A 26,490-nucleotide genomic window follows, 5' to 3' on the forward strand; every position below is an offset into this window, starting at 1 on the left:
TGGACTCCTTTCAGGGGTGGGCCCCCTGAGGAAACAGTGCTGCCTCAGAGAAGACAGCAGGGCTGGATTAGCACCCGACAACCTGGAGGTGAAGCCTATCTACTTATGAAGAAACCTCAGCATGTCACCTACCGTTTCTGGGCCTCAGTTTCCTCCTCTGTAAAACAAGAGGATTAGACTAGATAATTTTAAAGGTAGCATGTGACCTCATGGCCAGGTATCACAGTGGGTAGAGTGCTAGTTCTGGAGGCAGGAAGACATACCTTGAAATCCAGCCTCAGACATGTACACAAGCTCTGTGATCTTAGGCAAGTCACTTGGCCGCTGTCTGCTTTGGTTTCCTCATCTGTAAAATGGAGCTGATAATAACACCCACCTGCCAGGATTGTAAAACCCTTAACCCAGTGCCTGGCACACCATAGGTACTTAATAAATGCTTTCCCCTTCGCCTCCTAGTCCTGAATCTCATGTCCCGGGGCCTTTGGGGGCAGGAGGCTGTTGTGCAAAGCTGGATGGGGAGGAGAGCATCTCAACAGCCTGTGAAGGTTTGCAAGGCACTATTTCCTTATATCCTGCCAGCCATCTGGAGAGGCAGGTGCTACAGCCATGATCATTGCTGACATTTAAGGAGCACGAATGTAGGGATGATGAGCATTCTGGATTTCCTCATTGTACATATGGGGAAAATGAGGCCCAACCATCTTCCTACGATGACCAATTGCAACGTCTTCAAGTCCTTGCAGAACCTTCCTCTCAATTCTGAGGAGATTCTGAGGTTCCCAGCCCAAACCAACCCATTGCGGGGTGGGCCTCACCTGACAGGAAGAGCACAGAGGCCCTTTGCCCAAGCCAACAGGGAAGGGAGATTTGCCAGAGCTCCTTCTCCACCTTTGAATTTCTGTCTTCTGAACCATTGTTCATGTACCATCCTTACCATCACGGGACTTGAAGCCCAAATTGTTTTAGAGATGGAGAAACAGCTGGAATGCCCTCTCCCTCTGAGCTCTAGGTCCAGCTGCAGACTCATCTCTGAGCACTCCTCCCTCAGTACATCTGACACCTGGCACACGTGGCCTCATGTTCCTGCCCACTGTACTGTACCCTTATTTCATTTTGTGATGGGACGTCTGGACTTCCAGCTAGACAGGAAGCTGTTAGGAGCAAAGATCTGAAATACGTTTCCTACCGTCTCCCGTAAAGCCCAGCTTATACCTACTCACAAACACACACACACACACACACACACACACACAAACACATACACACATAGTTGTCATATATTTCAATGATTTTTAAAAGGGAACCAACCAATATATATGTATATATACACATATAAACATACGCAGTGCTATACATACATATACAAGGGTATACTGGATACACAAGCCTATACAGACACAGACATATGTATGTTCATATATAATATCAAAGGCTCATCTCACTGATGACTACTATGCCCCCCTCCCTCAGCACCGTGCTTGGGTACGAATGATTCTGTCAGGAGGATTTCAGAAGGAAACGTATGCCAGACCAGCACAAGAAAGCAACTCCCTGGGGCATGAGTCTGGCATTCCTCAGCTCCATGCTGCCCATTCAGGGTTTAGGAGAAGTAAGGCATATTGGGAAAGCAAACAGTTGCTTAAGACAATGGTGTTTGAGAATGGGATTGGATTTCTGGACCAGTTGGAGATAAGAGAATTACAAGCTCTTGGCCAGATGCAAGGCTAGTAAAAATCTGTTTGCTTTAGTTTTGTGAAGCTACAATCATCTTTAACCTACATGAGGAAGGACAAGGGAGAAAACATGTGGGTACCCAGCAAACCAGACACAGAAAGAATGGCTCAGATTGAGGCTGGATGGCAGTGGACAGAGAACCCATGGAGAGTCAGTGGTAAATCCTATGGTCTCTGCACTTATACACATGGAGTAACCAGTGGGATGAACTAGTGACCCTCTTGCCAAGGGGAACCTTTGCTCTTGGGGGTGCCCAGGCATTTGTACCCCTCACTTTGCTTGGGGCAGCCTTTCACTTTAATAAATTGTTTTTCATTCACTTCCCAGGCCTTGGTGGGAAAAGGATCGTGACTATAAAGTGACCCCAGGAAGAGCAAACCTTGTTGAAGGGGAAGGGACAGGGAGGAGGATGGCTGGCTATCAGTCCATGTGAAGAAGATGCAATCATGAATGGAAATCTAGGAAGCAGAAGGGCAGGGAAGGGGAAACCCATTTGGGGGAACATAGCATTTCCAAAATGGAAACTCATCATCTGGCCTGCTTAAGCCCACCTCTCCTTCAAACGTCCTTTTTCTTTTGAGACCCCATCAGGCAGTCAGTCAACATGCATTAAATACCTACTACATTCCAGGCACTGCGCTAAGTTTTGGGGATCCAGAAAGAGGTAAATGCTAGCCCATGCCCTCAAGGAGCTTCCATCTAATGGGGGAGGCCTCATGCAAAAAGAAAAGCCCTGAAAATCCAGGGGTGGGAAATGAAGAGGTGGCTGACCTGGGTGCCTTCCTAAACAGAGGTCGAGGAGGAACTCTCTGCCCTCTGCCTCAATCAGAGGGAACTTCCTGTGGGGAGAGGGCTTGGACTGTGCCTTGGAGCAGGGCAGTGAGAAAGTGGAGGATTGAGATAAGGTTGAAGAGATAATGAGGGGGCTGTGGATGGGGAGGGGGCAGTGGTATGACACAAGATTGAGCATGGGGTGTTCAGAGGGGTAGTGAAGACCCACCTTCTGTCTGGATTCATCATGTCATAGTGGGCTTCCCCCAGCTTTATCCCAGCCAGCCTGGGGCCTCTCCTTTCAGTTCTGTATCAACTTACATGCCTCTATCCCATGGCCTCCATCCCATGGCCTCCAGCCTGTGGCCTCCTCACTCTGCCCTGAATCAACCCAAAGTCCTCTCCAGCACTGTGGAGGCTGTTCCCAGACCCCCTAGAACTTCCTATCCAGACTCCCTAGGGGATGGATACCTTTTCTGCTTCTCTTATTGTGTGTGGGGTCTCCTGGGCCTCAGAAGACCCAACAGTACCTCTTGCTACAGGAGTGGACATCAAGGGAGTGTCCCGAACAGTCAGATTGCCTCCATCCCTTGGTAGACTTCTCTAACTGTTCCTCAGCCCCTCGTCTTCTCCCACTCCCCAGCTGTCACTGGGTCCCCCATTCCTCATGCCCCTGCCCAGTGTCTCTCTCCCCCTCCTCCTCCCTCCCCTGGCCATGGTGGTCTCCAGAAAGCCAGTCAGCTCCTTAGCTAAGAGATCAGACTCACTTTCCTGGTCTTTTCATCTTCTTGTGCAACGGAGATCTGGCTCCCAGCTGATGGCAGACCCCGCCGTCCCCCTCCCTGGCTCCCCTTTTTAGGACTCATTTTACTCTCACAGGTATCCCCCTACTGCCACCAGCATGAACTCAAGGAGAAGGTGCCTGGGACAAGGAGGAGGCTGAGTTAGTTTGGACAAGTCATCCAGCTCTCCTGGGCCCTTTTCCTGAGATTCCCTACCTCCAAAGGTCATCTGGAGAAAGCTTTGGATGTGCGATAAAGAGTCCAGAAGGTCACAAAGACTTGAGTTTATGCCTACCTCAGAGGGTCACTGGCTCTGTGACTCTGGGAAGGCTGCTTACCCATGTGCAGCCTCAGTTTCTCTAGATGTAAAATGGGGATAATAAGAGCAACTGTTTGTTTTACAAGTTTCCCTAGATTTTATTTTTTCACTTATGACTTTTTACTAAATATTTCATTGTCCTCCAATTACATGCAAAAACAATGTTAATATTTTTTCTTTTTTTAAGTCTTGAGTTCCAAATTCTATCCCTCCCTCTTTCTCTTCCTAAGATGATAAGCAATCTGATATAGTTTATATATGGAGTAGCAACTGGTTCAAAGGACGATTGTGAAAATCAACTAATACATGTTTTTATATGGCTGCAAACTGCAAATGTTAGCTATTGTTGCTGTCCAAAAGAAAGTCCTTCTAAAATCAGAGAGCTAAATCATATTATTAACATCTGTGTTGAAGCTTAGCTGTTGTGAAAAAATTGGGACACTAGTTCGTTGTTAGTGGAACTATGAAATGACCCAACCATTTTGGAGAGAAAGCTGAAATTAGTCTCAAAGAATTATTAACCCAGCAATACCACTACCAGGTTTATTCCAAAGATCATTAGGGAAAAAGGAAAAGAACATTTTTGTCCTGAAATGTTTTTGGCAGCTTTCTTTGCAATGGCAAAGAACTGGAAATTATAGAGATGCCTGTCAATTGGGGAATGTCTGAACAAGTTGTGGGATGTGATTATGATGGAACTCTCCTGTGCCAGAGTGATCTTAGGAAAACATAGAAAGACTTGCATGAAATAAAGAAGAGCAAAATGAGCAACTCCAAGAGAACACTGTATAAAACAACAGCAATATTGTTGAGGAACGACTTTGAGTGAATAAGTCATTTTGAGTGTTAGAAATACCCGAATGAACTTCAAAGGACCTACAAAGGAAGATGCTATCTGCACCCAGAGAAGGAACTGATAAATAGATGCATGTATGGAATGATTTTTACATAAATATACACATTTGTGTCTAATAGTAGCCATCTTTAGCAAATAAAAATAATAAAGGAATAAAAATGAATAAAAATAATAAAAATAAAATTACATGCTAACTTCATTATTTATTTAAAAGGAACAGTGAGATACATAGAATAGATTTGCGGTTTCAGGTACAACCATTTTTTCTGTCTGTTATAGAAATGATTGTTTTATTTCTTAAGTTCAGAATAAAATTTAAAAAGTTGAACAGCTTGGTTAAAAACGTAAATTTAATTGATTTTGTTATTGTATGATGTTAAGTTCACAAAAAATTACCAAGAAAAGTTAAAAAGTAAGAATGAATAAAACCTTAACAACCCACAATTCTTCCTGAAAGTTCTCTACCCAGACAGGTGCCCACGTATCTGACACAGGCGTCTCCCATTTGGTAAGGACAAACCAGCTCAACATTCAGCCAAAGCCACCACATTCTGTTCTTAATCTTTTAAAATTTCTCTTCATTTATTTACATTTAAAATTGTATCGTCTCCTTATCCTGCACCCTAGTGAAAAAATAAAAAAAACAAACTTGTAACAAATCTGGCCATGCCAGACAAATTCCTACATGGGCCACGTCCAGCACCAGGCTTGCATATCTGTGCCTCTCTGTCAGGAGATGGGCAGCAGGAATCGTGGTTGCTGATTGCATTGATCAGATTCCTTGTGTCTTTCGAAACTGTCTTCATTGTGTTGTTACTCTTGTTACTGTTACATGTTGTTACTGTTACATGTTGTTACTGTTACATGTTGTTACTGTTCTCCTGGTTCTACTGACTTTGCTTTGCATCAGTTGATACAAGCCTTCCCAGGTTTCTCTGAAGCCATCCCTTCAATCATTTCTTCCAGCACAATATTTGCTCACATTCTCTCACTCTCATTTGTCCAGGCTTCCCTTTGTATGCTCCCTGCTTGTCCCACTTTGAGAGCCATGTTCCGAATTCCTGAATCTCATTGTGGAAAAGTCATCATCCCAGGCCTACCTGCAGACATCCAGTGAAGAGGAACTCACACAATAACCCACTCCTCTTTTTGCCGTCTCTGATTATTGAGAAAATTAGGGAGAATTCAGGGTCTGCAGCGGCTTCCATTTCATAAGCCCTGACCACAGAATCCACTGCTCTGGGCCTTCCACACCTTGACCTTGACTCCTGCATACAGTCGGGCCCCTATCCGGGACCCAGCTTTGAAGTGACGCAGGGCCAAGGGAGGCTGTTTCTGAGGCTGAGTCGTTTGTTGTGCATTCCTAATTTCTGCCAACTCTGCACATGTGATGTCCTGTTTCAGAGCCTCACATTCACAGAGAGGGCTGTCTTCTTGGTCTTATCTTGACTGCTGACATCACAGCTAAGCTTATGATTTAATGAAGGTTGTGATAATGATTTTCTGACACTGCAGGAGAAGATAGCAGGGGAGGGTCAGTCTAACAGTCATGTCCTCTTTATGACCATATGCCCTACATGCCAGCTCATTAGATCCTAGGCTTCATAATTTTGTGATAATGACAGGACCCTTCTGTACCAGCTGGGGCAACCCCTCACATATAGGTCGTTAGAGAAGCCAACCTGGATGTGAGGCACTCAATGCCCAGTCCCTACCGATGTGTTTACTTGGAGCAGCCTGATACTCTGGAAAGGGAGCTTCAAGGGGAGGCAGGAGATGTAGACTGGTAGTCTAGCCAACACTTAATAGTTGTGTGATTCTGGGCAAACTACCTGAGCCTCAGATTCCTCATCTGTAAAATTGCATTAATGAATACACCACCCACCTCTAGGAAAGATAGAGTACTGGAGTCAGGAAGACCTGAGTTCAAATCTGGCCTCTGACACTTAGCTGTGTGACCCTGGGCAAGTCACTTAATCCTGTTAGCCTCAGTTTTCTCATCTGAAATATGAGCTGGAGAAAAAAATGAAAAACTACAATATCTCTGCCAAGAAAATACCAAATGGGGTCATGAAGAATCGTACGCAACTGAGCAACAAAACGTACCTCACAAGATGGTTGGAGTGGAAGTGCTTTGTAAGCTTTTACCAGGCTGAAAGCAGAGAGCTTTCAGGACTTGGTCCTTGGGCAGGGACCTATATCCAATCTATGAGCTCCAGAGTGATTTGGGTTTCAGGTTTGGTCTTTGAGAAGGGAAGCTAGACTGTAAACCCCAAGTGAACTAGGCAGTTTTCAGCCATCAAAACGTACCTCCCTTTGGATAGGGGAGGGAGAGGAAGAAATCAGAATGATTCACTCTCTAGCTGCCCAAGTGCATGAGAGTTGGCTATGAGCCAAGCACTAGGTGAATTGTTGCGGACATGGGGAGAAGCCAGGTGTTCTCTGTCCTCCAGGAGATCCCACCCTAAGCCCTCATTTAGAAGGGAATGACTCCACCATCCCTGGACTGCAGCTGGAAGGTGCTTGGTTAGAATCATTTCCATTGATAAACCTGTATCAGCTTCCAAGGCTGAATTCAGTTGTAGGTGTGAGGACTCTGGGGATAAAAGCTTCTCTTTCCGGGTCTTAAGAAGCCCTTGCTGTTGGGGAGATGGGAGCTGCGTAAAATACATTCTACATCTGGCCAAGAAAAGTGGAAATTGATACCATGCCTTTTGGGTCTCCCACAGAAAAGGCCTCAAGTTGGCATTCATGAAGGCCCAGAATTCAACAATGTAGAGAATGTTGAAGGCTGGGTAGCCCAGCCCACATCCACTGAAGGGTCCCTCTAGGATGACAGTCTTCCAGTGAGCCCTGCCTGGCCGCCCATTCCACTGAAGCTCTCATCCCATCTAGGCCTCATGGCCACTTAGGCCCACAGCTCCCCGCTCTGCCCCCTGGGGCCACACAAACAAATCTAATCTTTCTTTTCCATGCCATGGGGCCCAATTATACAGAAGATTAGAATGCCTTCCTTCTATTATCCTGCCATCACTCCCCTGGATGAGGCACAGTGGTCCTAGGCTAGCCAGGCCCAGGCTGACAGATGGCCTCCTAAGAGCAGAGCAGGGTGGGGGTGGGTCCCAGGGCCTCTTCACTCAAACTGTCCTTCGTGATCACTGCAGGGGAGATGGTTAACCTTTAATCTGCTCTAGATAAGAGATGGTCAACACAGCTGTTCACTCTGGAGAAAAGGTCAGTGAGATTGTGTCCAGGCTAATTCATCCTCATGCCCATTGTTGAGCACAGGTATAGAAGCAGTTTAGTGAGGGATCTACTGGCCAAATCACTCCATTGCTAAGATTTAGAACCAAGGACAAAGCCACGCCCAGGGATGGAGGCCTAGCATGGAGAATGCTGGAGTTAGAACCAAGGATGCCCACGTTTGAATCCCCTCCCTGACACTTTTCTCTAGAGGCAGCTGGGTGACCCAGTGGAGGAAGCACTGAGCCTGGAGTCAGGAGGACCTGAGTCTGAATCCTGCCTCAGGCTCTTAACAGCTGTGTGACCCTGGAGCAAGTTACTTCACCTCTGCCTGCCTCAGTGTCCTCATCTATGAAATGGGGATTTCCGTAGTATCTCCCTTCCAGGATTCTTTTGAGGATAAAGTGAGGTGATGTTTGTAGGGGCTTGGTAAACCTTATGTAAGAGCTAGTTATTATCTGTATACCCTTTGTAAAGTCACCTTGGTGTCCTCATCTGTAAGATGGGAATCCTGGGAGTACAGCAAATGTATGGGGATGGGGGGTCAGGAGTTCCTCCTGTGCTCACACAGAGACCCTCCATTCTGACCAGGCCCAAGACATCTAAGCCCAGTAGGAACTGACTGCCCAGGCAGGCAAGGGGGCAAGGGCCAGGACTGAGACTGCCACCTCCGGTGATGGTCCTGCTCTGCCCTGCCTAGCTCAGACACCATCAGGAGGCGTCACATGTGAGGAAGGACACTGTTCATCTGGATAGTGTCCTGAGGGGGACCAGGGTGGGGAAGGGCCTACAGATCATGTCCTGAGGCTGGCTCAGCCACAGCCTCACCCTGTTCAAGCGCCCCCACTTTTCCCTCACGCCAATCAGACCCATCTCCTCCCTCCAATCCATCCCCATCCAGCTGTCAAAACAATCTCCTGAATGCACAATCCTGGGGGAGATATCCCTGATCAAAGTCACCAGGGACCCCCAAATGTAAACTCAGTGTTTTGGAGAGCCCCCACCAACCCACAGCTCATGCTCTGGCCACATCGCTACTTCCCAATTCAGGACACCCCCAAGGGCTTCTCATCTGCCTTGGGCTGAGCTGAGGGGCCACTCCCTCAGTGAAGCCCTCCAGCCCTCCCCCAGTTTTTCTCATACCTCGTGTGTGCCTGGTATAGCCTCTCTCCCCAACAGAAGATACACTTCTTGAGGACAGAGACCTTGTCCAAAGCACCAAATCCAGGGCCTGCCAAGCACTCGATGCTTGTTACTGTTAGCTGAATTGAACAGGAGAATTTAGAACTCACTGGGATAAAGCAATCATGGGGGGCATGACGCTCAATGGGTCGATGAGGAAAGTGAGACCCAGCCTGGAAAGGGACCTGTCCAAGGTTGCAGAGCAAATGAGCAGCAGTCAGGCTCAAGTCTCACTTCCTGGCCCCCTGTGTCATTCACCATGGGGGTGGGGGGAAAAGGTCACCTCTGAACTTGATGGTCTCAGTGGCACCAGATCTCTGATTCCAGGATCCTAATCCGTCTTCCAGGTGATTCCTTTCCCAATACTAAAGACAGTTCTCATGGTCCCTTCTGAGTCTTCCTTCCCCAGGCTAAGCCCCCCAATCCCTCCCAGTGACCCCCTCTGAGGTGGTCTTGAGGCCCATCCTGGAGGCCCTCCCTCACATGCTCTGGGTTGTCTCTGCCCACCTAAAACTTCAGCTCAGGATCAAACTCGGCCCTCCTGGTGGGGTCTGGCCTGGGCAGAGTGAACCAGGGCGGATGCCTCTTCATTCCTGGACATTACAACTCTTTCAATCAGTCCAAGCATTTTTGGTGACTCCCGAGATCACAACGTGGATTTCTCTTCCACCCAAACCCCAAGGCCTTTTTGAGGGAGACTAATATTGAGCTGTGTCTTCCCCAACTTGTATCTGTGAAGGTGGTTTTTTTAATCTGGGTATAATAGTTTTCCTTTAACCCTTTTGATTTCATCTTTATTTTGACCCAATGTTTGAACCTGCTAGGATCTTTTTGAAGTAAAACCACAACCAAGGTGGGGGGGGGGGGAGGTGAACTGCCCTTCAGCTTTCTGTCCCTTGCAAATATATGGAGCCCAGCTGGTCATAAAAGGACAGTACCTGTGGCTGGGGCTCCCCAAGAGCCCTCCATGTAAGGGGACACCAAGCCAGAACATAACTGTTTGGGGCCTGTGCTCCAATCAGTACCAAAGTACCTCATTACACTGTGAACTAGCCAGCACCTTTTACACAGAAGTAGCATTGGTTCACACAAGTCTGACTCTTTAATATTCCATTTGAGGTTTTCTTGGCAAAGAGACTGGAGGGATTTGCCATTTCCTTCTCCAGCTCACTTTACAAAGGAGTAAATGGAGGCAGACACGGTTCAGTGACCTGCCCAGGGTCACACAGCTAATAAGTATCTGAGGCCAAATTTGAACTCAGGTCTTCCTGACTCCAGGCTCTCTCCACTGTGTCATTGAGTTGCCCCCTCAAGATTTATGGAAATAAGTTCCTTAGTTTCAGTTCCCTCAGAATCAATAATACTTCATACAGCCACTTCACCAACTCTGAAAAGCTTGATTTGAGAAAAACCTGAAAAGACTTACACGAACTGATGCGAAAGTGAAGTTAGTAGAGCCATCATACACAGTAACCATAATACCATACAAAGAAGAACTGTGGATGACTTAGCTCTTCTCAGTAATACAGTGGTCCAAGACAATCCCGAAGGACTCATGATGAAACATGCTATCTGCCTCCAGAGAAAGAACTTAGGGGATCTGAATGCAGACTGAAACATGCTATATTCTTCCTTCCTTCCTTCCTTCCTTCCTTCCTTCCTTCCTTCCTTCCTTCCTTCCTTCCTTCCTTCCTTCCTTCCTTCCTTCCTTCCTCCCTCCCTCCCTCCCTCCCTCCCTCCCTCCCTCCCTCCCTCCCTTCCTTCCTTCCTTCCTTCCTTCCTTCCTTCCTTCCTTCCTTCCTTCCTTCCTTCCTTCCTTCCTTTCCTTCTTTCTCTTTCTCCCTCTCTCTTTCTTTCTTTCATCTTTATCCCTTTCGTTTTTGAGTCTTCTTGTACAAAATGGCTCATACAGAAGTGGTTTACATGACTGAACATGTATAAACTATATTGAATTGTTACCATCTCAGGGAGAGGGGAGGGATAGAACTTGGAGCTCAAAACTTAAAAAAATGTTTTAAATTGTTTTAACATGTAATTGGGGAAATATTAAATAAACATAATCATTATAATAAAAGGGTAAGAATCATGGTGGATGAAATGACCAACTCTGAGCCATCCTGAAGGTCTGTGGCAAATCCAAGTTTCCAGCCTCTCGGCAGAGATAACGGGTAGCATAGAATGAGACACACGTCAGATAGCGCCAAGGCGTGGATTGGTCTTGGCTGACTCAACTTCTTCTGTCACTTGGGAAGGCTTGGTGTGGGTTCAGTTGTATGAGGCCGCCTTTCAGATTGGGCTGTCCCAGTATGCCTTTGGTCCTATCACTGATTTCATGATGCCACGACCCACACTGTGTTTATCTATGAAGGTCATGCCCCTTCCCATGATGTCCACCATCTTGATCTAGCCAGCTGTGACCTGATGAGCCACCTCATAAAGATCCTGACAAAGAGAGGCTACAGCTTCGCTCCCACAACTGAAAGGAAATTGTGTGTAATATTAAGGAGGAATTGTTTTCTGTTGCCCTCCACCATGAATGGGAGATGGACGTTGTTTCTGTTCTCTGAGTAAGAGCTGTAAGCTCCTGATGGTCAGGTCATCCCCATTGACATTAAGAGATTCAGGTGCCCAGAAGGGCTCTGGCAACTCTCTTTCTTAGGTATGGGATTTGTGGCACCCAGGGAACTACCTTTGGCTCACTCCTTAAATGTGATGTTGACATCTGTAAAGATCTGTATTCCCATGCTGCCCTGTCTGGGAGGAAGTGTTCCCATGCATGTGCCCATGCATTCCAGGCAGGAGGCAGGAACACCATGACAACCAAGACTGAGCCTTTTTCTTCCTCTTCTCTGGGTCAGAGACTCCGTGCCAGTCTCTCCATCCATCTCCCAGCAGACGAGAAGGGGCAAGCAGGAAGGTGATGCACACAGCCCCCCCCCCCCCCCCCCCCCCACTGTCTACCAAAAATGCTTCCAAGTGGATGGGTTTTTTTTTTTTGTTAAAGAGGGTGAGACAATAATTGCCCCCAAAGGAGATGAGAGTGGCATGGCTTTTTTTCATTTGACTCAGGATTTAAAAACAAGAATTAGGCTGATGGGGCCGAGCAGTCTCTGGGAGAGGCTGCAGATTCTCCCTACAGTGCATCTTCGGGACTTCTGTTCTTCTGTGGCATTTTTAAGGGTTTTCTCAGAAAGTTGCCCAGCTCTATGAAAGGGACTCATTCCATAAATGAGAGGAGGAGAGGGAACCGTACTGATCACATGTAGTGTGGAAATTTTTAAAAAACTGTCTTTAGATCTTTCACTTTAATACCTGTTCCTTTCCTTAAAATGTCAGAGCCACAACGGCCCCCTCCTTCCCTTCTGCTCCCCCCCAACCATGTGAATGAAGGCTTTTTACTTTCTCCTGGGGAGTGCAATGAGGTTGGTGCCAGTGCTTGGGGAGGGCATTGACTAGGACAAGTTCAAATAAGAAAGAAACTTAAAAAAACACCCTCCTCCTTCCTCCCTAGGTCACCCCCCAGATCCAGAGAAGAGAAGCCCATCCTTCACCTTCTGGGACACCCCTCCATGGGAAGGCAGCCCCCCAAGGTGCCTCAGACCCAGGGATCTTCTGTTTTTTGTGCATGGAAAATGCTCACGCTCCTTGATGTGTGTCCAGATCAGAATAATGCCAACTTGGTACATACATAATATAATTTTATATGCTTTTATAGTATAATATCTATTTATAGGTTATATAATGCAATTATATTTTATACATGTTATATGCACATTACATATTATTTATTTTACACAATATATTTATATATAATATATTTTTATTTTTCCTCCAATTACATATTAAGACAATATTTTTAAAAAACATTCCTCTTTTTAAAATTTTGAGTTCCAAATTCTAACCCTCCCTCCCCTCTTCCCTCCCTCTCCTCCCCACTCCTTGAGATGGTCAGCCATCAGATAGAGGTTATGCATGTGCGATCATAAAACATTTCTATATTAGTCATTTTGCACAATACTCAAACAAAAAAAGAAAAGAAAAGAAGGAAGGAAGGAAGAAGGAAGAAAGAAAACTAGCCCACAGCCTCCTTTCCTAGACGGCCCTTTTGGTCCATGCTGAAATTTTGCTGGGAATGGAAGTCTAACTCACTTTCCTAAGATGTCCAATTTCATTCCCTTTCTTTTGAAAAGTGGAACACATCCTCCACACCTGTGGTCTCTGCTCTGTTATCCACAGTCTTTTAGATATCCCTGATGGTGACCAAGTGATCATGGTGGCCAATGTGTCCAGCTGGGCCAGGTAGCCTGAGCCAGGCAACTGGATCCTTTGTTCAGGGTCAGCTCCTCTTGGCATGTTTACTCCGTCCTCCCGGGTTCAGAGGTCACTCCAATGGCAGAGAAAACAGGAGTGCTGGCTCTCTGTGCTCCCTGCTCCCCTGCCCCAGCTGAAGGACTCAGTCCTCCTTCAACTGTCCTCTCCTTCCCCAAGTTTCATTTTCTCATTGTTCCGTTTCAGCCCCTTTGGACTCTTAGTGAGCAACGAACACTCTCCTCCTTGGCTGACTTTGTCCTCATCTCCTCTTCCCTGGCTTGGCTTCTCTTTCTCTTGCCATGTCTTTAGAGAGCCTCAGCTAGTTGGAGAGGCTGAAGGCTCCCCTTCGAGTCCGAAGTTTTGCAGTAAACTGTAACAGCAATGCAGATCTCCAAAGCTTCCTGGGCAGGCACGCGACCTGGCCCACCCAGGTGATGGACAGCCAACTGGTTATTTTGGCAGATCGGTGATGCTGGTTTGGAGAGGGTAGAAAATGGAAGTGGAGAGTCCCACAAGGAGGGGGCTGAGCAAGCTTGGGGGAAGTGATGATGAGGAAGAGAGTGGGACACACAGGAGAAAAGACCACAGGGATTCGTACCGAGTCCCCTGTCTACAGTCTTGACAGCTAGGCTTATTATCTCCACAGGTGGAGCAACTCTGCTCTGCTCAAACTAGTTTGATCAGTAACAACATGAACAAGCAGTGGATCATCCTCAGGCTGGCACTGAAGGCTCTTAGCAACTGTAGCCCAGCCCTCTGGCCTCTATGCCTCCTGTCCACAGCATGGTTCCCTCCCTGGCACCTTGGTCAGGGCCCAACACAGATGCCCCAACTGACCCAAACTGAGCATTTACCTTGGGAGGAGGGGTTGATAGCTTTCTTTCCAAAAGCACATGCACTGGACTGGGCACCCTAGAGACAGAAGCTATGCTTTATCTGCCTCTGCTTCCTCCCCTTCCAATCCCCCCATCAGATCTACCCCAAGGTTTCCCTATGGTTGGCCCTTGGCAAATATGTGACAGAATTAGAAATAGATTCAAAACAAAAATATGTTTATATGTATTTTCATATAAAATATTTTTCTACCAACGAATTTAAAATTGTTTTTCCAGTTCCTTTAAAAAACTGACAAAGCCAAACCTTACATGGACCAGTAGAAGAAACAGAATTTGGAAAGCACCAGGTGATGTACTACTAAGCCTAGGGAAAAGAAGAGAGGCCAAAGACAGGCCCTGACTCAAGGAGCTGAAAATCTAATGAGGGAGGCAGCAGACACACAGGTCTATGCAAACTCCCCAGGTCACCCCCAGATCCAGAGAAGAGAAGCCCATCCTTCACCTTCTGGGACACCCCTCCATGGCCTAGGGTAGTGACCAGAGGGACGGTGCTGGCATTAAAGGACCAGGCAAAGTCCCATCCTTGGAGCTTGGAGAAGCAGAAAGCAGCTGAATGAAGAAAGGATTTCTGGCCAGGATGTGGAATCTGGATCTCCTTCTGCAGGAAGAGAAGAGGAGGAATGATAATAGTCATTTCTATGCATATATTGTTAGCTTTTCTATAGCCCTGGAAGGTTTTCAAATCATTACAAAGATTGTATCCTTTGATCCTCACAGCATCTCTGGGAGGAAGGGCTGCTATGAGGTCCATTTGACAGATGAGGAAACTGAGGCAGACAGGTGAAGTAACTTACCCAGCTAAGCGGTATCTAAAGTATCTAAAAAATTTGAACTCAGGTCTTGGGAAAGTCCAAGCCCTAAAGGCCTGAGTGGGCATTGAGTGAACTTCTGTGTCTCTGCAGCTTGGTGGCAGCTTTAGTCCCTCCTACCCCGCTCTGACTCCCAGATCTTATTCATGACCCTGTCCTAAGCACCATCTGCTTCCATGGGAAGGGTATGTGCTGAATGAGCTTTCAAAGACCTGGACATGAATCGGAGCTGTTTCTTGTTGTCTGTGGGAGCATGGATATGTCACAATTTCCTCCTGCTTCCATGATGGGGGCTGGCCTATACGGCCTGCAGAGTACCTTGGGATCCTATGAGCAGGTGCAAGCAAGGTTCTAGGCCTGGTTGGCCAATTCTAAGCTGTGTGACCTTGGCCAAAGGCCCCTCCCTCTCTGGGCCAGTCTTTTTATCAAAGTGAGGGCACTGCTTAAGATCTGGCAATGACAGGTCCCCTTAATGCCATTTTATTTCTCTCAAAGTTTTTGACCTTTTTGGTCATAATTAATTCCAATTCTGATAGTGCTAAAAATCTGCTTCTAAAAAGTGATTTCTTGGTAGCTTGACTGGAATGGCCAAGTCAAATTAATGTCAATTACTTTTGGTATCCTTTCCATCTGACCTCTGGACTCATCACTCCATAAGACTTCTCTCACCAAAGCAAAACCAACATGGTGGGTAACAGAAAAAAGTTAATTGAATTCACTGTCAAGACTGCAGAGAGATCTAGAAAACTCAGCAAGCCAAGTTCTGGTGAGAAGACCCAAGACAAAAGGACCCTGCTGGGCACTGGGTACTGAGTACTGGACGTTGGGCAGGAGCAGGCTGCAGGGAGCATTCCAGAGCAAGCACCTGGCACACGCAGGAGGGACTGCTGCACAGGTTCTTAGATCTCCTTTTCAAAACAAAAGCAACTTTTGAGGGGTCAACAATCTTCTTTAATCACGTATAACAACAGATAAAATACAAGCAGAGAAATAAAGACAGGCAGGGCTTCCAACTGTCTGACATACAGAGAGAGAAGCACCAACTTCTGGGTTTTCAAAGCCCGGGGGCTCTTTAGCGGCTTCCCAGAGTCTCATCTGGCATACAAACCTTCTTCCAAAAACTAAGCCCCCAAAACAAAACCTCATGTCAGATTATTTATACACTTTTCAGAGCCAGAGGGCATCACAACCTTGAGAACCAGTGCCTCATTAGAAACAAAAGGTGTGGGCCTTGCTACAAAATCAAGCTTCCTTTAATGGGCTTCAGGTGAGGCCTATGAATGGGCAGGAGAGATCTTTAACTCTAATTAACATTTCAAGAGCCCAGGGACATAGGCCTCTTGGGGGGTGCCACAACACACTCACCACTAGGTTTGGTGTCCCTAAATCCAGCCTCACATACTTCTTAGCTGGGTGACCACAGGCAAGTTACTAAACCATTCTCTGCCTCATTTTCCTCATCTGCAAAATGTGGACAATCATAGCACCTGATTCTCACAGTTGTGACAATAATATTTGTAAAGTACTTTGGCACAGTGCTCAGCACACAGTGGGTGCCAGATGAATACATATTCCTTTCCCTTCCACCTTAAGAAATGATGATGGGAACAGTTTCAGAGAGACTTGGGAAAATGTATGCCCCACTGCAGGGTAAGTGAGGAGAAGCAGAACAATTTGTACAATGATCCTAGGAAGACAAACAGCTATTTAAGCCTTGGGAACGCTAGTCAATCCTATGAGTGACAATTCCAAAGGGTACATGATGACACACACTGCCCATCTCTGGCTGGAGAAGCGATGGCCTCAGGCACAAGGAGGCACACTGTGTGGATGGAAGTCTGCATAGACAACTTACATGTGGTTTTCTTTTGGGTATGGCCAGTTATAGCTAATGATAATAGCTCAGATTTCCAGAATGCTTCATAATTATTATCTCATCTAGTCCTCAAATAATCCTGGGAGGTAGGTGTTATTATCACCCCCATTTTACAGATGAGGAAACTAAGCAGACAGAAGGCAAGCGATTTGTCCAAGACCACAAGGTTAGGAAATGTTTGAGTCCGGATTTGAACTCAAGGTCCAGCACTCTCTACCACACCATCTAACAGCCTCATGCGGACATCTGTTTTGCTGTACTCCACATGTTTGTACAAGGGCTGTGCTTTTTTATTTTTATTTTTTATTCTTTATTATCCAGGGTGGGAAGGAGAAGAAGTGGATTTTTGATGACTGAAAAAATTTTTTTAATTAATTAAAAACAAGCCAGGTGGCCAATGACCTCTGGAGCAGCTTATTCCCTCTGAGGACTCTGGCAGCCACAGTGGGATCCCCTGAATGCCCTACCTTGAGAGAACAGACTCACATTCAGCAGGGTCTGATCATAGAAGAAACACCACAGGAAATGAGACACACAACAAGGTCAGAAAATGTCAGACATCATCCCAATTATCCAAAACGGGATGAGAAGAGACAAGGTGGTTAAATGGCCAGCCGAGTTCGAATATATATTCACTAAATATATGCTTAGTATACATATGTGTATATGTATATATGTGTATACATATGTATATGTACACTACACACACTCATACCAAATAATGATTATGAAATAATGAGATGGCAAACTGTCGAAGGATAGGAAGTTTTACAAGGAGGAAATCCAAACTACCATTAGCCACATAAAAAGATCTAAATCCCAAATAATTACAAAAATACAAATGGAAACAACTCTGCTGTTCCCAGCTCACACCTATCAGATCAGCAAAGTTGACTAGAAGGGAGAATGAGAAATGCTGGAGGGACAGAAGGAAAACAGGCACATTAATGCCCTGGTGGTGGAGCTGTGACCCGGTCCAACCATGCTGGAGATGGAGAACTATGGCCCAAAGCTTGGCCCAGTGGTATAGACACAGGGCCTACTCCCCAAAGGGACTGAAGGGAGAAGAAAAGGACCCACATGTACAAAGAAATTTATAGCAGCTCTTTCTATGTTGGCAAAGAATTGGAAATGGAAGGGATGCCCATCAACTGGGGCATGACTGAACAAATTATGGTATACAATTGTTACAGAATACAACTGTTCTATAAGAAATGATGAGGGGGATGGTTTCAGAAAAACCCTGGAAGACCTGCATGAACTGATGCAAAGTGAAGTGAGTAGAACTAGGAGAACGGCTTATACAATGACAATAAAATTATAAAGGCAAACAACTTTGAAAACTTAGGAACTCTGACCAATACCGTGACCAATCCCAATGCCAGAAAACTCATTATGAAACATGGGCTCCACCTCCGGATGAATCCAAAAGTACAGACATGTCTTTTTTGGTGGGGTGAGACATGGCCAGTGTGGGATTTTATGTTATTTTTTGCTGGACTATGAATATTTATAATAGGAGTTTTGTTTTTCTTCCTTTGTCAGTGGGAGAGAGGAGGAAGGGTAGAGAGAAGGCACATCTAAAAATAAAATTTTAAAAATCTGTGAGTGCCTACATACAGCTTGAATTGGTTCCACCCTTAGTGCCCATTGAAGGGAACCCAGCTAGGGGAGCTGGGATGATGTAGACTAAATTCTTCCATTACACACAGCCTCAGAGAGCTCCAGCCAGGAATTCCCAGGTCAGTCACCCCCAGACACAGGCAACTGAGGAGTAGAGGTTCTGACCAGGGAGGTCCAGGGAAGCCAGGTGACCCCGGTATCATCATCAGATTTTTCACTGTTTCTCACCCCCACCTTAATCCAATATGGTGTCAAGCCTGTCAATTTCATCTCTGCAGCACCTTTCCTGCAAGGACCTCCTTCTCCCCTCTCACCCTGCGCCCCAGCCTGGTACAGATCCTTATCTCTTCATGACTGGACCACAGCAGTAGCTGATGGAGGGGGCATCTACCTGTCTCAGGTCTCTCCCCACTCCTGTCCATCCTCCTCCAGGCACTAAAGTGATTTTTCTGCAGCACATAACCTTTCCTCTCTTATCATTTGACTTCATTGATTCCCCATCACCCCCAGTATCAAATACTAAGTCCAGTATTTGGTACTGAAAGCCCTTCATGACCTCTCCAGTCTTCTTATGCCTTCTAGGGTCCAGAGATCCCCAGTCTCCCAGCTGTTCCTCAAGCCAGAGCCTGCTCCTCCCCAGCCTGGGCCTTTTCACTGGCTGTGCCCTGTGCCTGGAACCCTCTCCCTTCTCATCTTGACTTCCTGGCTTCCTTCAAGGCTCAGGTGAATCTCTGCCTTCTGTGGAAAGCCTTTCCTGATCCTCCTTGTCTTGTACCTTCCTGCAGAGACTCTCCCAGCTGGCCCTGTCTACATCTTGTTCATGATAGTTGCTTTCATGTTGTCTATGCTATCAGACTATGGTTTCCTTGAGATTGGGGACTACCTTTTGCCTTCTTTTGTATTCTCAACACTTGGCAGAGTGTCTGGCACATAAAATATGCCTAACAAATGCTTTTTGAGTGGCCCCAAATTCAGGGATATGAAGACCAGAAAGCTCCGGGTGGGAAGGCTGAGGGCAGTCATGTGCCTGGTGAACCCTGAGTCTAGAAACCAAGGAAAAGTAACTTTAAGAAGGGCAAATCAATCCCCACTCACTGGAGACCCTCAAAGTTTACAGGTCTAGAGCCAACCTGCCCCACTAGTGTGGAATCACCCAACATTCTGCCCAGAAGATACAAGGAAACTGAGGTCTGGCAGCGATCTGGGCATGGTGGACATCACAGAATGGCAGACAAAGACCTCGGACAAGATGGACGAGAACCCAAGGTCCTATCCACATGTGCAGGAACAGTTGGCATCTATGCCTACCACCAAGTCCCAATTCAGGAACTATAAATACTTATATAACTCTATATAACCCTATGGGGAAAAATGGGCCTTGAATGAAAGAGAGGATCTCCAAGCACTTACTTCTGAAGACCAAAGCTGAACAAAAGTTTTGAAATGAAAACACATGAGTCTAGAGAAACCTTGGAAGGTAAATATATTTTAGCAAGTGGAAGAGAGTGCAGCTCGGTGGCGCCATCGTGGATAGAGTGCCAGGATGGAATCACGAAGACTCCTTTTTCTGAGTTCAAATATGGCCTCAGACCCTTACTAGCTTCATGACCCAGCCAAGTCACTTCACCCTCAGCCTTAGTTTCCCCATCTTCAAAATGAGCTGAAGAAGGAAATGGCAAAGCCCTTCAGTATCTTTGTTAAGAAAACCCCAAATAGAGTCACTAAGAGTTGGACATGACTAGAAAACAACAAAACGTGATGAGAAATTGTTTACATTCTAATGCCCCTCAGAACTCCAACGTTTTCAAGGGTCAGAGCAGGAATTCATTAGAAAACAGAGGGCCTAAGGGTGGGAGTTTTATCCTTCTTTTTGACATCAATACATAAAGAAACCAAGTAGAAGCCCATTGATTGGTGAATGGCTAAGCAAAAATGGTACACGAGTGCAATGCAATATTGTTTTCCTGAAAGAAATGATGGATAGAAAAGAGCATGTGGATGCAAAAAAGCATCAGAAGAAAAAGACTGATGTGCAGTAAAGAAGTCTAGGAATACAACATAATGAAGACTGCAAGGATGGAACTGTAAATAAAAACCACAGAACAACTCAAACCGAACGCTAGGAAATTAGAAATAAGAAATTTGGCTCTAGACAGATAGCAGCTGGGTGCCTCAGTTCATAGAGTGCAGGGCCTGAAGTCACGAAGACCTGAGTTTGAATCTAACCTCAGACACTTAGTAGCTGGGCAAGTCACTTAACCTCTCTATTCAAGGTTAAGCCTTAATTCACAGGAGGAGGAAATGACAAACCTCTCTAGTCTCTTTGCCAAGAAAACCCCCTGGACAGTATTAGTGTGCAATGGTCCGTAAGGTCATAAGGAGTCAGATGTGACTGAACAACAATAAAGAAAAATAGGAGAAAGCACCAACTTCTGCTACTTCGAAGGGGTTCATGGGAGATTTCTTTGATTTTAGTACATTTATTTTGTTTTTTCCTTTATTTAAAAAATACCTTTGTTAGAAGTGATGTCTCTATGGAAGGAGTGATATAAAGGGAAATGTTGAAACAGAGTCAGGCAGCAGGGAAGTGACTAGCCCAGGGTCACAGAGCTGGTAAGTGTCTCAGGTAGGATTGGAACTCAGATCTTTCTGACTTCAGCCTCAGCACGTTATACTGCACCACCAGCTGCCTCTGAAAAAGAAAATCTCTCTCTGTAGTCCCTGCTGTAAAGGAGCTGATGTTCTAGCAGGGCATAAGAGCCATAAAATGAATGACAGAAGAAGAAGTCTAACGTGAGGAAAAGAGATTCCCAGAAAAATTCATCATACATTCAGCCAGTCTGCCTTTGTTTATGGACCCACGAAGCTTCTGGTCATGCCCACTTTACAGATGAAGACACCGAGAGCTTGGGAGATGCTGGCAGTGCCAGGATCAGACTAGGGCTTGTGATCTCCCAGAACACCAAAGGACCTTTTGGTCATGGTGTCATAGAATGGGCAAAGGATCTAAGGATCTGGGTTCATACTCTGATACCACCCTTTATTACTTGTATGACCTTGGGCAAGTCGCTGTATTTCTCTGTCTCAGTTTCCTCCACTGTAAAATGAGGAGATGGATGGGACAACCTCTAAGGTCATTTCCAGCTTTTAATGCACCCTGAAATACTCTTTTCTATAAATATGCAGGAGGCAGATAGACAACTCCAGCTCACTTTCCAGGTGGGATCTAAGTACAGGGTCTCGCAGTGAGGCTCATAAGCAATGGCTGGAAGGCCTGGTGGCTTAGTAGTTAGAACCCTGCCTTTCTCAGACCTTCTGGGTTGGTCAGGGATTTAATATCTCAGAGATAGTTTTCTCACCTCTAAAGTGATTCATTGACCTTCCCCATTAGAAAAACAGTATTTGTAACTCTTTTTTTTAAAAGGGAAAATGGAGAAAAATCCTGCCTCCAGGCATTTAGGGAACTACTTAGGCCCAGCCTGGGATGGATCGCCATAGAGCACAGGCAAGGAGCAAAGGAAGCTATTCTGGGGCTGGGAAGAGAGGGGAGCAGAGAACCATCTCTGAGGGTGGAAGGAGAAATTCTGGCAGGCCAACATTCCAACAGGGCTTCAGGGTTACAGGGAACCACCGATGCCCTCTCATTGAATCATCACAGCCTGGTGAGATAAGTGAATGGTCTAACCTGAAATGGGGCTCACTAGCCCAAGGCAGCTCCTTGGCCCCTCACAGAGATGTCCTGGCCCACTCCCCCCTCTGCTAAATGGCACCATTGATCACTCTCTTTTCCCTTGTTTTTGGGATATCTGTCTTTCTCTTTGTCTCTGTCTGTCTTTCTTTCTCTCTGTCTTTCTGTTTATCTGTCTCTGTCTCTCTCATTCCTAGTTCTCCTCCTCCATCTCTGACCACTCCCTCTTTGTCTCCTTTGCTGGATCCTCCTTCAGATAACACTGTAGCTCAACCATTTCATTTTACTGATGAGGAAACTGAGGCACAGGATGGTTAAGTGACTTGCCTAGGATGGAGCGGGTGGCCTCCAAGGTCTCCTCCAACTCTCAGATTTGGGGATTTCCTGATTTCTTCAATAACAAGAAGAACAATGAGAAGGAAACCCTGTAGGCAAGCCCTGGCCTCCAGCTGAGCAGCGGCCATTGCGACCTTCCCAAGACGGAGGATGGAGGAGGCAGATTCTTGGTCAATAGCACCGTGGTTTGATTGTTAAAGGAGGGAGGGCTGGAGTGGGTAGACAGAGACAATAACAGCAAAGACCATCATGGTCTGGTTACCTCCAGGTGCTCTAAGAAACCTCTTAGTAATCTAGGAAATTCCGTAAACTGAGATTGTGAAGTCACAGAGAGGATGCTAACCTGCATTGGTAAAGGGACTTCCCTTACCTGGGAGTTCTTTATACCAATGAAATCACAAGTGCAGTCTCTATCCCTGACTAAAGAAAAATGTTCTTTGCTCCTTGGTTCCTGATTCATTGACATCTCTGCCACGCAGGCCATGGGTTGATAGTGCTGGGCGAAGGTTGAAACAAATAAAGATTTCTCAGCCTGAAGTCATCCTTATCATACAGGCTGGGCATCTCTGTCAGACACTGGGGACCCAGTGGACAATCCCAGGGACTTGGGACTCCCTGGGAAGGTGGGAGAGCAGGGAAGTGGGAAGGAGGAGAATCTTCCTTTTAGTGGTGATGACCAGGTCAAAACAGCCAGGAATCGGAAAGTGTCGGAATGCCCAGGTGTTGCCCATCAGCCCCATTCCTGACATGGCTGACCAGGCTCTGCACAAACACACCTTTGGAAGATTTACCAAAAGTGGTTCTGGAGGAGGAAAACAAACAGCCAGATTTGTCCTGCAGCCCAGCTCTAGGCCAGGCCACCCAGCCCTTGCTATCTGAGCTCTGGTTTGTGTGTAGAACGGAAAGAACCCTGGACTTCAGACTTGGGACACCCAGGTTCAAACACTAGCTGCCTGCAAATTACTAGCAGTTGTGTGGGGCAAATTGCTTTACCTTCTCTGAGCCTAAGTCTACTCCCCTGTCAAATGGGAAAAACAACCCTGGCCCTACTACCTTCCTAGAATTATCATAGGGAGAGTGTTCTGGAAGCCCCAAGAGCTCAAGAAATGAAGATTCTTCCTCTCCTCCTCTCCTCCTTCTTCCCTTAGTGAATAAAAGAAACTCTCATAGCCTCATTAGATGGAAGATAAGTGATATGGAAAGCCCAAGAGCAGCAGAGAAAGCTCAGCCTTTCTTCCCTGGGGGTCCTCAGAGGCGCCCACCCCAGAGCTCAGGGGCAGATGGCCATTGCACATATTGTGAGACCCTCAAGCTTGAGTCAGTGGTTGAGGGCAACTATCTGGGAAGGTGGGTGGCATACAGCTGGGATTCCTCCCTCGTATCCTTCTGTCATGGCCTCGATGCCCATCATGGGACACACACAGGGAAGACAGACAGGTCTCTGGATCTTTGGAGACTCTCAGTCAATCCATGATGTCAGGGAGAGAGGGGAGACTAAGACAAACCTGGGACAAGTGAATCCACAGGATCCAGGATCAGGTCCCCTGAGCTCAGACCCTGTTTCTAGTCCCCGGTGACCAGACAGAAGCCTTCATTCCAATGGTGAAGCCTTCATCCTGATGGTGAAGGCTTCATCCTCTGTGAAATGGAGAGATTGGGCTGGATTCTCTCCTGGCTTCCTCCAGCTCTCCTTCATACCCTCCATGAATCCAGCAGATTCCAGTTGCCCTTTGACATAAGACCCACAGAATCATGAACCCAGGGTATAAACAATCATTCATCTATGTATAGGATGATAAGCCCAACAAAGCGTGCTCTTCACAAGCACCCTCTGAGGTATGCAGTGTAACTCATACTGCTCCCATTTTACAGATGAGGAAGCTGAGATTCAAAATGGTGAAAAGACCTTCCCAAAGTCACACTGTTGACATAGGGATGCCTCTTGCCTCTGGTTCCATTTACATGGCAATTAGGAGGTACTCTTCTCCCAGTCTCCCTCCTTTATTCTCTGTCCCCTCCTATATGTCCCTCCACAATTTTTTGATAAGCCATTACATTCAAACACACAATTTGTGCCAAGAAAAACATGTCAGCATATTTTGTTTCCCCATCAGAATGTAAGGGCCTTGAGGACAGGAACTGTTTGGAGTTTGACTTTGTAAAGACACTCAGTGTGTGCTTGCTAAGTTTGTTCATTATGGAACAGAGGGAGTTTTCCCTCTGTTCCCTTTGAAAAAATATTTTGTTTTTTCCCAGTTACATATTAAACAAATTTTTAAACTCTTAAAAATTTTGAGTTCACAATTCTCTTTCCTGCTATCCCTGAGACAGTAAACAATCAGATATAGGTTATACATGTGCAGTTATGTAAAATATTTCCATATCAGTCATTTTGTACAAGACTCAAATAAAAGAAAAAAGGACAGTGAAAACCAGCATGGTTCAGTCAGTATTCTCTCACTATCAGTTCTTTCTCTGGAGGCGGATAGGCTGCTTCATCATGAGTCCTTTGGGATGGCCTTGGATCATTGTATTGGTGAGAAGAGTGAAGTCATTCAAAGTTCTTCATCAAACATAACTGTGGCTATGTACAATGTTCTTCTGGTTCTGTTCACTTCACTCTGCATCAGTTCACGTAAGTCGTTCCAGATTTTTCTAAAGTCATCCTGCTTGTCTTTTCTTATAACACAATTGTATTCCATCACAATCACATACCACAACTTGGTCAGTCATTCCCCAACTGATGGGCATCCCTTTGATTTACAATTCTTTTTTTGTTTTTTAAAATTATTTTATTTGTTTTCAGTGTTTTACAATCACTTCCATATATTTTAGATTTTTCCACCGCTCCCCGTTCTTCCCCCCTCCCTCCCCACTCCCCGCCCCTGAGATGGTGTGCCTTCTTATGGAGGCTCTACAATACGTTCTCATTAAATACACTTTCACCTTAGTCATGCTGAATTAAAATGAATGGGAGAAACGATAAAACAAACAAACAACAGAATATAACAGTTAATGGTCTGCTTCATGCTGCGATCCAATTCTATAGTTCTTTCTCTGGATATAGAAGGTGTTTTGCCTCAAAAGTCCATTGGGAATTTTTTAGGCCCTTGCTTTGCTATGAAGGATTAAGTCTACCAGGAAAATTCCCCCCACACTGTGGTTGTTGCTGTGTACAACGTTCTCCTGGTTCTGCTCCTTTCACTCAGTATCAGTTCATGTAAGTCTTTCCAGGCCTCTCTGAAGTCTTCCTGTTCATCATTTCTCATAGTACCATAGTATTCCATTACATTCATATACCACAACTTGTTCAGTCATCCCCCAATTGATGGGTATCCCTTTGATTTCCAATCTTAGCCATCACAAAAGGAGCTGTTATAAATAATTTTGTACAAATAGGTCTTTTCCCCTTTTTGGGATGTCTTTGGGATACAGACCTAGCATTAGTGTTGCTGAATAAAAGGGTATGCACAGTCATGTACCATTTTGACCTTATCTTGGTATATGGTATGAGATGTTAGTCTATGTTCCGTAAAGTTTGGATGCAATCAAAGGGCTGTACTTGTGGACCTAGAGGGCCACATGTGGCCTTGAGGCCACAGGTTCTCTACCTCTGGACCTAGTTACTGCCATACTGTTTTCTAGTTTTTCCAGCAGTTTCAGTAAAATAATGAGTTTTTGTTTCAAAAGCTTGGATCTTTGGATTTATCATGTAGTACAGGTCTCAACAACCTCCAGCCCCACCAAAGGATTTTGGGTGACTCATGAAAAATGTAGAGGAAAATATCCTCAACATTGTTTTCAGGGAGCCCCAAACCCTTTGACTGTCTGCAGGTTGTGAAGTCCTGCTATCACTCTAGTCACTTGCTGTAGTGTATTGTGTACCTAATCTATCCCACTGATCTGCCACTCTATTTCTTAGCCAGTATCGGATTGTTTTGATAATTAATGCTTTATGATACAGTTAGAGATGAGATACAGCAAGTCCCTCTGTCTTTGCTCTCCAAGGGGCATCTGCCTAGTAGTGGGGAAGATGGGTCAGAGCACGGGCAGAGTTGGTAAGG

The sequence above is a fragment of the Notamacropus eugenii genome, chromosome 1 (assembly GCF_028372415.1).
Source record: "Notamacropus eugenii isolate mMacEug1 chromosome 1, mMacEug1.pri_v2, whole genome shotgun sequence".
NCBI lineage: Eukaryota > Metazoa > Chordata > Mammalia > Diprotodontia > Macropodidae > Notamacropus > Notamacropus eugenii.